This window comes from Bremia lactucae, assembly GCF_004359215.1.
Source record: "Bremia lactucae strain SF5 chromosome Unknown BlacSF5_NotPlaced_25_SHOA01000005.1_183280bp, whole genome shotgun sequence".
In the NCBI taxonomy this organism is placed as follows: domain Eukaryota; phylum Oomycota; class Peronosporomycetes; order Peronosporales; family Peronosporaceae; genus Bremia; species Bremia lactucae.
The window spans coordinates 36503-50717 of NW_027152037.1; positions in this window are offsets into that span (position 1 = coordinate 36503).

Genomic DNA, 14215 nt, shown 5'->3' on the forward strand with positions numbered 1-14215 from the left:
TCGATCAAGTATGGGTTTGAAATGTTTAATAAAAACTAAGAATGATTTAAAAGATGTAAACACAAAATCTATAAAAAACAAAACAAAAGGTGTCTTTAGAATTTCTATATATAATTAATCGATAAGGTATAGGTTTGAAATGTTTAAATGAAAATTAAAAATGATTTTAAAGATGTATACAAAATCTATTAGAAACAAAACGAAAGGTGTTTTTAGGGTTTTTTATATATAGAGAATCGATAAGATATGGGTTTTAAAAGTCTTGATGAAAATAAAAACGATTTTAAAGTTAAGGGTTTGTCATAACATTACATTAAAATTCCCGGAAAACACAAGTACTGATACGAAACAAAGTTTTGCTTCTTATAGCATAGATCGTATTTTGCATCACTTTGTACGTATAATTAGGACGTATAAGATATTTGAGCCTTGTAAGGTAAAAATTCTATTATCACAATATGAAAAATATTGCCCATAAAGTAAAAAAAGTTGGATAAACGGCTTGATAACGAAACGAATTATGAATTAAACTTTGAGTATAAGTATTAGTGAAACCAAATAAAATAATGATTTCAAATATGTAAACAAAATCTAGAAGAAACAAAACGAAAGGTGTTTTGAAGGTTTTTAGATATAATTAATCGATAAGGGATGTGTTTGAAATTTCTTACTGAAAATAAAAAACGATTTTAAAAGTAGGGTTTTTGTCATAACATTACATTAGGAATCCCGGAAAACACAAGAATTGATACGAAACGAATTCTGCATTTTGACAGCATAGATCATATTTTGCATCAGCTTGCACGTATAATTAGGACTTTTAAGATGTTTAAACCTTATAAGTATCAAAATACGAAAAATGATGCCCTTAAGGCAAAAGTTTTTCGATAAACGGCTTGATAACGAAACGAATTATGAATTTAACTTTGAATATAAGAAATAATGAAACCAATTAAAACATGATTTTAAAGATGTAAACAAAATTATAAAAACAAAATAAAAGGTGTCTTTAGGGGTTTTAGATATCATTAAATAATAAGGTATGAGTTTGTATAGTTTTAATGAAAATAAAAAAGAACGCGAAGGCAAAAGACTGTTTAACTTTGCATGACACCGGTAAGCGTGAACGAAGTTAGTGTGACAAGATCGATAGGATGCCATAACACCATACCATACCTCTGGCACCATCGATTTGGTCAAATTGGTTATGGCGTTCTTGACGCTATTGCCAAGAAGGGCCACGGTGCTAGCATAAACAGTGCGTCAGTATATCAGCGAGAGGGGTGTGACAGGTGCTTACTAGATAAGGAAACGCAACTAAACTTTGCCAAGTCATCATTTATCCGTGCGAAGCAAGTGCTAACGGTAATTATGCTGTTGTGCTTGGTCAATTCGATATTTAGATCATGAGAAAGCATATCGGTTTGAGGAGCGGAAGAGTTGTCGTGTTCCGGTAAGTCACGACGCACAATTCATAAAAGATGTCTTCGACACTGGAAGACGTGACTACTGTCATCAGGACGTTGTCATTTAAGATGAAGAGCTACAGCTGATGAGTCGGCGCAAGAAGAAGAAGGCACTGCGGAAGATTCTGACATTGATTCTAGCAGTAAGACACATTTGCGTGCCAAGTTTGATGCTCGGTCAGCTTGCTGTCGTTTTCTTGAATATTCAGATAACTAGAAAGCAGCATTCAGTTTGAAGAGCTAAAGAGCTGTCGTTTTCTTATAAGTTGCGCCGCACAGTTCATGAAAGATGTCCTCGACACTGACAGTCGTAATTACTGTCAGCAGGACGCTGTTATTGAAGACGAAGAGTGACAGATGATGAGTCTTCACAAGAAGAAGTAAGCAATGCGGAGAATGAAGAACATATGTCTGCGAGACACTGTACGAGCCCAGCCTCTGTAAGCCTCGTTCGTAACAACTGGCTCCATAGACGGGTCGCTTGCTTCAATCCATGCTATACACACCACCACGTTGGGCCATTATCACCTCAACTGTTGATATATCCATAACAGCTGTGAAATTTAGACCGCAGTCCATGCCGCATAAAACTTACTTGTTACCGCATGCGACCAGTCGTGCCTTTAACCGTTCTATGTTGCCATTCGCGTCCGTCATTGTCTTGAACACCCACTTTGTGTGCAGCACATTGACTTGTTCTGGACGCTTTATTAGCTCACATCCGCCATTGGCTCGATTGCCTTCAGCTCTTCACCCATTGTATCCTTCCAACTTTCACACATTGAGTTGCGCATCGCAACAGTGTAACTCGTGACTCACAATACTTGTATTTTCAATCGACTCCTCCTGATCGACGGCTTCTGCTGCGCCTCTTGACTTTGGGCGCGTGAAATGTGCACCTCTTTCTCATGTTTTTCTCGGTTTGTTCTTGCTTTCAACCATTGTAGTTTGACACCGCTTGGTCTTCAAAACGCCAATCCGCGCTGTAGCAGTTGGTTGTTCTGATCTTCATTCAATGTTATAATATCCGTAACATGCTGTGTTGTGACGACCTTGTTATCTTTCTGCAAGAACGCACGATACCTCTTGGTTCCGTCGCTAACACCGATGATAACACTGACCTAAGATCGCTGCTTCAGCGAGTCTTTGCGGGTATCTGTACACAGAGCAGATGCTACCAGACAGGACTATGTCCCGAAGATCAAGTGCATGATTTGTTAGAATTTGGATTGGAGATGCCCGTCCCTCTTTGCTCGAGTCGGATGCCTGTTCAAAATGAACGCTGCTTTCTCCTCAGAACTTCAGCTGTAGTCGACTAGCGAAGAATACACGGCGCGCCATGTCAAGGATCGCTTGCCATTCGACGCTTGATTCCCTGCTTCACTGAATTGACGCGCGAACCCAATGAGTTGGCAGAATAGGTCAACGTTATTGTATTCGCCACCGCCGTCGGTTCATAAAACGTAAATGTTGCAGTTGAACCTCTTGTTGAAAAAATTGAGAAAGTACTCAAACNCGATATGCTTTCTCATGATCTAAATATCGAATTGACCAAGCACAACAGCATAAATACCGTTCAGCACTTGCTTCGCGCGGATGAATGATGACTTGGCACAGTATAGTTGCGTTTCCTTACCTAGTAAGCACTTGTCACACAACTCAAACGTCTTTGTTGGCTTGTCCTTTGTTGTGCCAAGAAAACTCGGACAATAGTCTGACTTGTGGTCCACGAAGTTGACAAGGCAACGATTACCGAGCCGACCTCTTGGTGTCAGTGGACCTTTAGATCCGAGCAAATTACTCCGCCATTCCGATCGATCGGAGCATGGATTCCACTCTCGATATGCGACTGCTTGTTCTTCGTCTGCGTTCCTTCTTTGCACGAACTGCACACCGTCCTTTTATGGTCAGTATTTCAAATTTCGATCCTGGTGTCTTTGCCATGCGCTCGATCGTATCAAGCGATAGGTGTCCCACGCTAGCACGAAATTGCATCAGCAACATTTCTGTCTAGTGTGCTCGATCCCACTTTGAGAGCACATACATGATTACATCGATGTCTTTTTTTGACGAACTTCCGTCATAGGTGTCTGCACATGCAATACGTTCGTGTGCAAACTTACGTTGAACGCGGTTGCGCCGCGTCGAGCAAGTGCACGACTCGATCCGTCGTAAACCAAACCGAAGCCTTTCTGTTCGAGCTTTCCATACGCAATAATGTTGCGCGCAAGCTGCGGCGCGAGATATACATCTGTCAGTGTAATAGTCCGTTCTTTTCCGTTCGCGATATCAAGCAAAGGAGCGTTTTCACATTTCGTCATCTTGAGTGACTTCCCGTCTGCCATGGAAGCTTCGTGGCCGCATTTTCCATGTCTTGCATCATTGAGGCATCGTTCACCAAGTGACGACTCGATCCACCATCCAGAATCCAGTCGTTCGAATAGATGTTGTCGACGTCGCCAATCGCGTTGCACAGACTCAGCTGGCGACTTGCGTCCTTTCCGCGGCACGTCCCGCGCTTGCGTGATTTGATTTCACCAGTCGCGAGAGCAATATCGTCGTTGCTGACCTTCTGATGACCTCCGCCTTTCCCCTTTCCGACGGTGCCTTTCGCCACCCCACAATAATTTGCTTGGTATGTGGCCTGTCTTTCCGCAACCAAAGCATTTCCGCGTATCGCAAAGTCTCCACGTGCTTGGCGACAACTTCACGCCAAATTGATCCGCTCCCAAGCTCGAATGATGTCGAAGTGGGTTAGCTCTTCGGCATGTTGTAAGTAATCGGTACGTGTCGGATCGTCTTTTGCTAGCATGACATTTATGAGTTCAGGCGATAAATTGTGCACAATATTGTCCAGAATCAGCGAGTCTTCATTGCCTCTTGCATCGCTGACCGCAACCAGGTACAGAAAATGCTCAGCCCATTATCTCTTTGCGTCCTTCTTTTTTGCGCAAAGAGTTTCATCGCTTGTCTAGCCGTAATTTCGTCTTGACGTCTCCGATGGCGCCCCACATCATAGTCGAGTGTTGCTTGCTTGTTTCACCAAAAGTCAACTTGCTTATGGTCGCTAACATCTTCGCTCCAGCGAAAACCACAGGATGCCTCAGCCAAGTTGACCTGTCTCAGGATTGTCTTTCCCCGTCGTAAAACCAGATCCCAAACCGCGATACAGTTCGATGCCGTCGAACTTGCGAATTGTAGCTTCCGCTAAGCTGCCGTAGGTGTCGCGAAGTACAGGTCTTCTAAAGGAATTGGCGCTACTGGTGTTGGAGCTTCTGCATGATGAGGCGCAGCGTCATTCACAGCGTGGGCCTGTTGCCGATATGACATTGGTGATCGTGTCATCAGAGACGAGAACAGCTATCGCTACGGTGCTTGACGAGCTGCTAAATTGCGCTCCTCGAAGTTCCTATGTGCATCGATCGTCATCTTCTTTGCACCAATGTTCGCATCGAGCGCTGATACCAAGAGTCCACTCTCTATTGCTCCGCGCATGCGTCTGCATCTGGGAAGTTTTCATGGTTCCCATGCGAGCCGAGAAGGCGGAGAGGGTCGCGAGATTCTTTCTTTGGTCGCCGAGCTCCTCTCATGTGTTGGCGGGTCTCCAACGACATCTGTAGCTTGCAGTGACGTTGCCGCATGATGGAGGTGCAGCACGTCCTGGCAAGGCGTTTGCGTTACCTGCTGATTCCGGTGCGGTCTTCGTGTTGTTATTTTTCAGCCATGGGACTCATAATTTGTTGCAAAATTGCTAATTGTACTTTCCTCTATCCTCACTACGTACCATTACTGTTTATTATTTACTGTCTCTGCCACTACTTTCAACGTATGGTCAGACGAAGTTACGACTATACACAACCGCTCAGAACTGTCAGCTGCTCCGTTGCACGCATAATCAAATTTCACAAAAGCTAAGCTGCAAACTCTCACCCTTTCAGCAGGTAATTCCTGTTAGCAATACATTAAGATTCCTCCTGTATCGGCTTGCCGTACGCTCCTTGAATCGCCACTTCTGCACAACTCAGCCGCCCGAGGAGCTTATTGACAACATTCATAGCTTCATCCTCTTGATCTTATTAAGCTTGAATAGAAATGCCTTGAGCCAAACCGCTTCTTGGACTGCTTTCGTCGGTGCCATGACCTCTGCTTCGTCGATGAGATAAAATTATAAAGCAATGTGTTGTATCCTAAGAACAAAGGCGTATCCTCTTGTGCTATATCGCGTCTCTACATCACCAGCCTAATCTGTATCCGAGTATCTTTGCAGGGTAGTGATGCCATTAAGTGAGAAATCGAGTCCATGCATCAGTGCTGCTTGAAGATAGCGCAGCACACGCTTCACGACTTGCCAGTTTTTTTGGACAAGGCTCCGCCGAAAATGCCTCAAAGCTTCCACCGCCATAGCAAGGTCTGGACCTGTCGCCACCATGAAGTACATGTTCCTCGAATAGCACTTCGGTAGGACACGATCTCCATCGTGTCCTCATGCTTGCATCCGCCTTCACACATGTTCTAGGTCGGCTTGAGTACATGATCTTGAGGTTTCTTCACGGGCTTGCTGTCATGTATACCAAACTTGGTCAAGATAGACTTAAAAAACTTAGTTCGCCGTATCGTCATATGGCCAGCCGCGTGATCGCTCTTGATCTCCACACCAACAAAATACCTCAGTTCTATGAGATCGGTCATCTCAAATCGGTCACTAAACGCATACTTATTTGACGCGAGAAACTCGTCGTTGCTGCTTGCTAATGATAAGATTATAAATTCATAAAACAACAAATACCATGTCATCGTCATCCCACTTGACATACATGCAGTGGTCCGATTCACACTTGACGAATACGATTATGTTCATGAAGTCGTCGATGGTCTGATTTCACATGTAGACAGACTGCTCATCCCATACAGCGACCTCTTGAGCTTGCACTCATAATCTGGACGATCAGCGTCGACATATACATTTGACTGTGCCGTGTAAATATCCCTATCGAGTTCAACTTCAGAAGCGCTGTCTTGACATCCATTTGACGCAATTCGAGCATATACATTGCCGCTAGACTCAGCACGATCCAAATCGACGCGAACTTGGCGACTGGCGCATAAGTTTCTTCGAAGTCGACTCCATACTTCTCTGAGAATCCCTTAGCCACGAGGCGTGCCATGACTCCACAACTTCACCATCTTGAGTCTCCTTGACACGAAAATCCCATCTGCAACCGATCGTCTTGTGTCCCTTCGGCAACGATACGAATTTCCATGTATCGCTTTGCGGAGCGAATCACACTTTGAGTCACACGAATTCTTCCGCTTCACCGCGTCACTTTATACCTTAGCCGACTTTGACAAAGTCGGCATATCTCCTACTGAATCTATGACGCTAGCAGCTTCGTAAATTGTAGTACCTTAGCTGCTGCTGACATCTCAATCAAGATCTTGGCGTCTCTTGTAAGACGTGGACTGCTTGGCACTTGGAGTCAGTAGTCTGCTCCAACGACTACGTCGGCTAATATCTCTTACTGCTAGAATTTAATTTAAATCTTTCGTGTCTTCTTCTTCTTGCGGCGAATCATCATCAGCCGTCTCGTCCGCTTCAATGACAACGTCCTGCTGACAGTAGCCGCGTCTTGCAGTGTCGAGGACATCTTCCATGAAATGTTCGTCGCGACTTACCAGAATGCGACAACTCCTCAGCCCTTCAAACCGATATGACTTCTCTTGATCTGAATATCCTAGAAAGCGGCAACTAATTTACCGAGCATCAAACTTAGCACGATTATCCTTTGGCACCATAAAACATGCGTGGAAAAAACAAACAACCAGTTCTGGCTTCTATCTTGTCCATACTTGGTATGGCAATTTGTTGCGACTGTCAGCCCTTATTGGACACCGATTGCGGAGAAACGTGACCGTCACGACAGCTTCGCCCCAGTAATTCCTTTAACAAATCAGCATATTCCGTGTCCGGCTCACCCGCTCGGCGACTCAATTTAGCTGAGTATTGTAATGTGGCGTGTAAGCTTGCACGATTCTCGATCATTGCAGAACTTGCCATGTCACGCGAAATTTATTCGCCATAGCTTGGCAATAGCGTCAAGACCACCACAACACCACGACCAAAGTGACCAAGTCGATGGTGCCAAAGGTACGATGTGGTGTTCCCATGGCATCCCATCGATCTTGTCACATTGGCCTCCTCCGATATTACCGGCGTCATGCAAATTTTATACACTCCTTTGCATTCACGTCCTTGAACCTTCAAGAAAATACAAACTGCTTTCGCGAAACAACCATTGCGCTTAAACGTCACTGGCCCAACATCCTTCGTGAAGCGGCCAACCGATAGCAAATTGCACAAAAGCTTGGGAATATGCTAGAAACCGGTGAGTATACCTTCTTGGTCTCACGGAGTCTTCGTCAACATCACTGTATCGCCCGTTGCCACCGCTTGAACCACATCGTCATCAGCGAGATGTACGTCTACCGGAGCGATAGCCTGTACCCTTAAGAGGACGTCATGTGTTGCGCTGCTCCCTAGTCAACCAAGATACCGAATCTAAGTTGTCGAGGAACATGTGTAAGGGTATGAAGATACGATGAAGATCGTGCCGTACCGATGTTGTTTCAGTGGTATTATGTACCTTATGGTTGCAACGCGTCCGGATCAGCTGCAGCTGTGGGAGTTTTGAGCATTTGCTGAAACACTGGCAAGCCTTAAGCGCGTACTACGTTACCTCAATGCGACGCCTCCCCACGAACTTCATTTTTCGCGAAGCTGAACAGCAGTTCTGCTTGTTTTATTTGATGTTCACTGAGCTGGATACCTTAAATCTCGCCGAAGTACAACTGGTTGCGTTTTTACGATGAACAACAGATGCATCCGCTGGTGAAACAAGACGCAACGGACTATGGCGCTCCTTCGACGGAAGCTGAATACATGGCTATATCTGAGGCCACGGAAGAAGCATTTTGGCTCAATTTATTTCTGCACGCGCTTGATGAGATGACTATGAATGAGTCTGTCAAGATATTCGAGGACAAATAAGGCTAGCTCGCGTTGGATAAAAATCCGGAGTATCACAAGCGCACAAAACATATCGACATTCCTTGCCACTTTTTGCAAGAAAAGGTTGAAGACGGTCAAGTGAAACTCGATAATTGCCCGACTCAAGACATGCTGGCTGAAATAATGACGAAGATGGACACTACACAGTTCATTTATCAGCGCACCAAGCTTGGGATCGAAGGTGTTGCCGATAAGTACCTCAAGCGGCTAAGTTGCGCACACGTGGCAACTGAAGTTGCGTACTGCAGCCGATACAGGAGGAACTTAAAGAGAGTAAAGGCAGGCAATTATTGTTGGCGAGAAAGCGGCTCGACTATATCAGGATAGTACCGGTAGGTATCACTATGTACCGGTAATGACGTCATAGTAGGGTTGACGTCAGTAGAATTTAGAAGGTTCTGTGAGCAATAATTGGATAGAAGTAATGATTGGCTTAGAGGTAGCAATAGGTTTGCGAACTAAGAACCCTAATGTATTCACTTTGCATTTTGCCAACTAGTGCTCACTTGACCTTTTCATTAGGTTATGAGCATAAGACCGCAGATTCTGCCACCGTCGCCCCTGTCTTCGCCTTTGCCATGGACATTGCCGTGACCACGACCGCCCGCATCAACAATTTCGACGGAGCGAACTTCCACCTATAGAAATCTGGATGCAAATGATGCTGGAGGAGTGGGACCCATGGGATGTAATGAGCGGGGAGTGAATCCTGAGAACCTGTCGAACCCGATAAACCAGGCAGCCTACAAGCGTAAGTCGCGCAACGCCGTGGCGATAATCTCTGTTGCGATAGAGTATTCGCAGCTGCCTTTGGTTCGGTCGGCAAACGGCGCGCATGCTACATAGTCGTGATCTAAGGGCATTTTGAGAAGAAGAGTTTTGTAAACAAGCTCTTTCTACGTCGATGCTTCCTCACGACAATGATGATGAACGAAAGCGACGACGTATACAGCAATGAACATAATCAAGAAGTTGGCAGAGCAGCTCGACGCGGTTGAGCTCCGGTCAGCATGGACATTCTGGTCATCACGCTTCTCGCAAGTCTAAACGAGTCGTACGCGTTTCTCATCACAGCGTTGGAATCAAGATCCAACTCGCTGACGTGGAAGCTTGTGAAATCTTGGCTACTACATGAAGATATGAAGCACAAGGAACAAAAGGTGGCGGCGTCGGTGGAGCCGCCCAAGGGCAAGGACAAGCGTCTATAACAATAGACAACAGTCGGTGGCGAATCTAAAGGTTTTTAGTTGCTATCCATTTGTAACGGTCCCCAAGGAAAATGGCAGAAAGCTTGACGCTCGATCGGTACGCTAACGGTTTCTCGGTTGCTCGGGCCATGAAAAAGCGTATCGATTTGAAGAGATTGAGACTAGTGAATCGCGACGCACAATTTATGAAAGATATTTTTTATAGAGGAAGATGCGTCCGCCAGAACAGCGAGATCGTCGCTCAAGATGATGATAAGTTGGCTGATAACGACCCCCACAGCTCGAAGAAAGTGATCACGAGAATGAGAATGTGAGCTGAGCGGAAAAAAAATGAGCCTGGCATCAACGCTCAAAAATGTAGCAGCCTTAATTTCAACGCCAAAGCGGCACAGTCGATGTTCATCGCTGGAAGAAATGTCCGCTACGGCACAAGATTTTAAGGCTGCTTAATTGTGCTTTCAATGGAAAAATGCCGACCACGTTCAAGTCGGCGGTAGAATCCAGCGACGCAGCCACGTGGCACGAAGCATGCAACTCGGAAATGGAATCCCTGTTATTGAATAAGACTTGGATGCTTGTACTGCTATCAAAAAGACGCAAACCAATTGGTAATCGATGGCAATCTCGAGAAAAGGAAATCAAGATGGTAGGGTTGAGCGGTACAAGACGCGTCTAGTGGCCAAAGGCGTTGCACAGAAGTTCGGTATCGACTACAAAGAAACGTTTGCGCTTGCGAACAAGTTTACATCAATCCGGATTCTGCTCAGTTTGGCTGCCAAGTACTGACTTACTGTTCATTAAATGAGCTTGAAGACAGAATTCATCAACAGCCAGCTCGATGAGTGACGCAACCGGATAATTTCAATGATACGGTCCATCCGGACTATGTGTGCAAACTTGAACGGTCATTGTACCGGCTAATGCAGTCGCCTCGCATGTGGAACAAGACCATCGATAATTTTATGCTACGACTTGAGTTCAAAAAGTAGTGGGACTCTGACGATGTGGCAGATTGAGTTCGCGTGCGGTACTTTAAACAAGTTCAAGATGGTGAGCAGTAAGCATATCAGGACGTCTCAGGATCCGGGACTCAAGCTGGCCAAGCTCATGTGTGAAGGAGGATGCAAATACAACAAAACCTTCCATATCGAAATGATGTCGGCTGTCTGATGTACCTTATATGGTAAGCGCACGCTTTGACCTTGCTGCGGTAGTAGAAATGCTCAACCAATTCGCCTCAGACCCATGTTTGACACACTGACAAGCGCTCAAGAGAGTCTTCTGGTATATACAAGGCACAAATTCATATGGTATTAAGTTTCAATCACTAAGTGACAAGTAACTTCAAGACTACTCGGATGCGGACTGAGCCGGAGACACATCGTCAAGAAGAAGCACAAGTGGCTTAGCATTTTTAATGAGCGGCGGATGTATCAGCTGGAAAAACAAGAAACAGCGCTCGATGGCTTTTACGTCTACGGAAGCCGAATACATGGCGTTGCCAGAAGCAGCACAAGAAGGGTGTTGCTCAAGACATTCTTGTGTGAGCTCGGTGAGATGTCGATAAACGATGCGGTCAAGATCAATGAGGACAACCAAGGATCGATCTCGTTGGCCAAGACTCCCGCATCTCACGAACGCACCAAGCACATCGATATCCGCTACCGTGTTGTGCGCGAAAAGGTGGATGACAACCAAGTGATATGGGACAATGTCTCAACTCTCGATATGATAGCTGATATCACGACGAAGCCGATTCTAGCGATGCAATTTTGTGTGCTTCGGACTAAACTCGGTATACAAGTGTCTACAAGCGTCGAGTCGAGTGGGAGATTAGGCGAGAAAGCGGCTCGATCATAATAGGATAGTACCAGTGAGCACCAGTATATACCGGCAAGACGTCATAACGTGACGGCATAGAGATGCCGTCAGATGATGATGTCACTTAGCTTCTAGAAGGTTCAATGAGCTATGATTCAGATAGGTTTGCGAATGAAGGACCTTAATACATTCACTCTGCATTTTGCCAACTAGTGCTCACTTGACATTTTCATTAATATCGGTAATAACGTGCGTCATATGCTCTAGCAGACTCTAAGAGCAGATATTATCGATGAGTAATGGTTGGCCTAGAATAAGCAATCGAATAGGTGTCATCGCTTTGGCTTGGCTTTTGTCAAAACTCTTCGGTCACCTCGTTTCGCCACCCTAAACGGTAATGACGTCACATATTCAGAAGGTTGGTTCTAAGAGCAGCGATTCGGTAAGAATAATTGTTGGCTTAGAGGTAGCAATAGATTAAGTGTCTTTGCTTGTCCTTTGACAAAACCCTTCGCCTCGCTTTCTTTCGTTCCGCTTCAAGTTTCAGCAGAGGCGATCATGGTGGCAAACGCAGTGTCTGGGGTGGTTAGGCAGAGTTGGCGAGGATTGAGCCTTTAGCCTGATGTTAAAGGCCGCTTGAGCAGTAGTTGGTATCATGCGAGGTAATATATGAAAGGTCCTTGACTCGCAAACATATTGGTACTTTACGCCAACCATTACTCTTAGCCAATCGCTGCTCTTAAAATCTTCTAGAACGATAGAACATCTGACGTCATTGCCGGTTATTACCGGTTGACAATCACCTTTAGATTCCTCCTGTATCGGCTTGACATACGCTCTTCGAATCGCTGCTTGTGCGCAACTCAGCCGCTCGAGGAGCGTATTGACAACATTTACAGCTGCATCGCTCTTCATCTTATTAAGCTCGCATAGGAATGCCTTGAGCCAAACCGCTTATTGGACTGCTTTCGTCGGCGCCATGAATTATGTCTCGTCGATTTTAAACACTTAAATCTGTATTTTAAAAACGAAAATATAATAGTAAAATCTACTGTCATTTTTGTTTCAAGTTACAACGCCACCGTGGCCTGTTCTTGCTCCTCCAGCTCATACATCCGTTATTCGAAGGCGTATCAGCTTGTGCGTTATCACGTCTCTACATCACCAGCCTAATCTATATCCGAGTATCCTTGCAGTACAGCGATGCCATTACGTGATTAATCAAGTGAATAAATCGGTGCTGCTTAAAAATACCGCGGCACACGCTTGAAAGCCTACCAGTTTGTTATACATGGCTCAGTTGCAAACTGACACAAAGATCTTACTGCCAAAGCAAGGTCTCGACATGTCGCCACCATGAAGACATGTTCCTCGAATAGCACTTCGGTAGGGCACAATTTTCATCGTGTCCTCATACTTGCATCCGCCTTCACGCATGTTCTAAGTCAGCTTGAGTACAGGATCTTGAGGTGTCTTCACGGGCTTGCTGTCATGTATACCAAACTTGGTCGAGACAGACTTAAAAAACTTGGTTTGCCGCATCGTCATACGGCCAGCCGCATGATCGCTCTTGATCTCCACACCAACAAAATACCCAAATTCTATGAATCTGTCATCTCAAATCGGTCACTTGATTGACGTGAGAAACTTGTCGTTGCAGCTTGCGATGATAAGATTATCAGCCCACGAAACAGCAAAAACCATGTCGTCGTCTTCCGACTTGACGTATACGCTGTGGTCCGATTCACACTTGACAACATTATCTTGATCTGAAGTCGTCAATGGTCTGGTTCCACGTGCGGTAGACTGCTTCATCCCATACAGCGACCTCTTGAGCTTGCACTCGTAATCTGGACGATCAGCGTCGACATACCCATCCGGCTGTGCCATGTAGATATCTTTGTCCAGTACACCATCCGGGAACGCTCACTTGACATCCGTCTGATGCAACTTGAGCATATACATTGCCGTCAGACTCAGCACGATTCAAGTCGACGTGAACTTGGCCACCGGAGCATAGATTTCTTCGTATTCGATTCCATACTTCTATGAGAATTCTTTAGCCACCAGGCGTGCCTTAACCCCTCAACTTCACCATTTTAGGTCTCCTTGCCACGAAAAACCAATCTGCAGCCGATCGTCTTGTGTCCCGACGGCAACGACACGATATTCCATGTATCGCTTTGCGGAGCGAATCACGCTCCGAGTCGCAAGCATTCTTCCACTTCGCCGCGTACCTGGATACCGTAGCCGACTTAAACAAAGTCGGCATACCCCCTACTAAACCATGACGTAAGCCGCTTCATGACTTGTAGTACCTTAGCTGCTACTGACATTTAACAAGACCTTGACGTCTCTTGTAAGACGTGGACTGCTTGCGCTTGGTGTGTCTGTAGTCTGCTCCAACGACTGTCCTGCTAAAGTCTCTAACTGCTACAATACGTCTTTATCTTCTGCAGTGCTTAGCGGGTATAGACGCTTCGCAGTGGTAACGGCGGCGAATAAACTTTGCGTGACATGGCAAGCTTTGCAGTGATCGAGGGATCGTGCAAGCTTCCACGCCGCCTTACACTCCTCAATTGAACGGGTCGCCGAGCAGGTGAACCGGACGTTGGTGGAATGTGCGCGCTGCATATGGAATATGCTGGACTGTC